This window comes from Theobroma umbraticum, unplaced genomic scaffold (assembly GCF_002168275.2).
Source record: "Theobroma umbraticum cultivar Fairchild unplaced genomic scaffold, ASM216827v3 scaffold_299.0, whole genome shotgun sequence".
NCBI lineage: Eukaryota > Viridiplantae > Streptophyta > Magnoliopsida > Malvales > Malvaceae > Theobroma > Theobroma umbraticum.
The window spans coordinates 437925-438952 of record NW_018397285.1 but is presented as its reverse complement, the minus strand read 5'-3'; positions in this window follow the sequence as shown (position 1 = coordinate 438952).

The following is a 1028-nucleotide window of genomic DNA, read 5'->3' as shown; positions in this document are numbered from 1 at the left end:
CATGCCACAAAAGGACTTTGAAAGACATTAATACCCCAAGTATCAATTTTTTGAGACAAAGCATCTACTTCGGTGACCAAAACACTGATAGCCAATTCATAATCACTAGCAAGCCTCCTAGGCACAAATTGTTCATATGTCCACTAATAGTTACAATAATTCATCACCTTAACCAAAAGAACAAAAAAATAAAATAAGAAAATTTGAATTAAGACTAATTTGCTTGGTATTAGTATTAGTAAAAATTCTAGAAACAATTTCCTGGCAACGGTGCCAAAAACTTGTTAGTTAAAATTCTACTACGCAAGTAAACGTATCGAATAGACAGTATATTAGCAAGTAGAGTATCGATCTCACAAGAATTTGATTTAAAAGTTTACTAAGTACTAAAATTATAACAAATTAATCTTATTGGTAAGTATTTCCCATAGGGATTTGATCGACCCAAGTTCGATCCCCGGCAACGGTACCAAAAACTTGTTAGTTAAAATTTCACTACGCAAGTATACGCATCAAACAAATAATATATTAGCAAGCAAAGTATCGATCCTACAGGGAATTGATCTAAAAGTTTACTAAGTACTAAAATTAGAACAATTTAGTTTTATTCAAATAATTAAAATCTAAATTCTAATTGAACTAAAAATTACTCAACTAAAACTAATTTAATTAAAAAATTAAAGCAACAAGATAATTGGGCAAATAGCAAATCAAACAAGCCTAAGATTACAATATCCCTCACACTTTATCTAAATCTTACCTCTCTTCCTTAACTTATTTCAGTGGGTTGAATTGCTAACCTAGAGTCCTAAATTATTTATAAGTGTCCTCCGACTCATGTTATAAAAATATCTATTTTAACCAAAACACTGAATCCCTATGTGAATTAAAATTAAAACAAACTCATTAAGCTCAAGCTCTAATCTAGTTACATATGGCCTATAGGTATATCCCTATCCTATACACAAATCAAATAATATGATCATATGATATCCCAATTTTAGTCTACACTAAACTCCCTTTCCCAA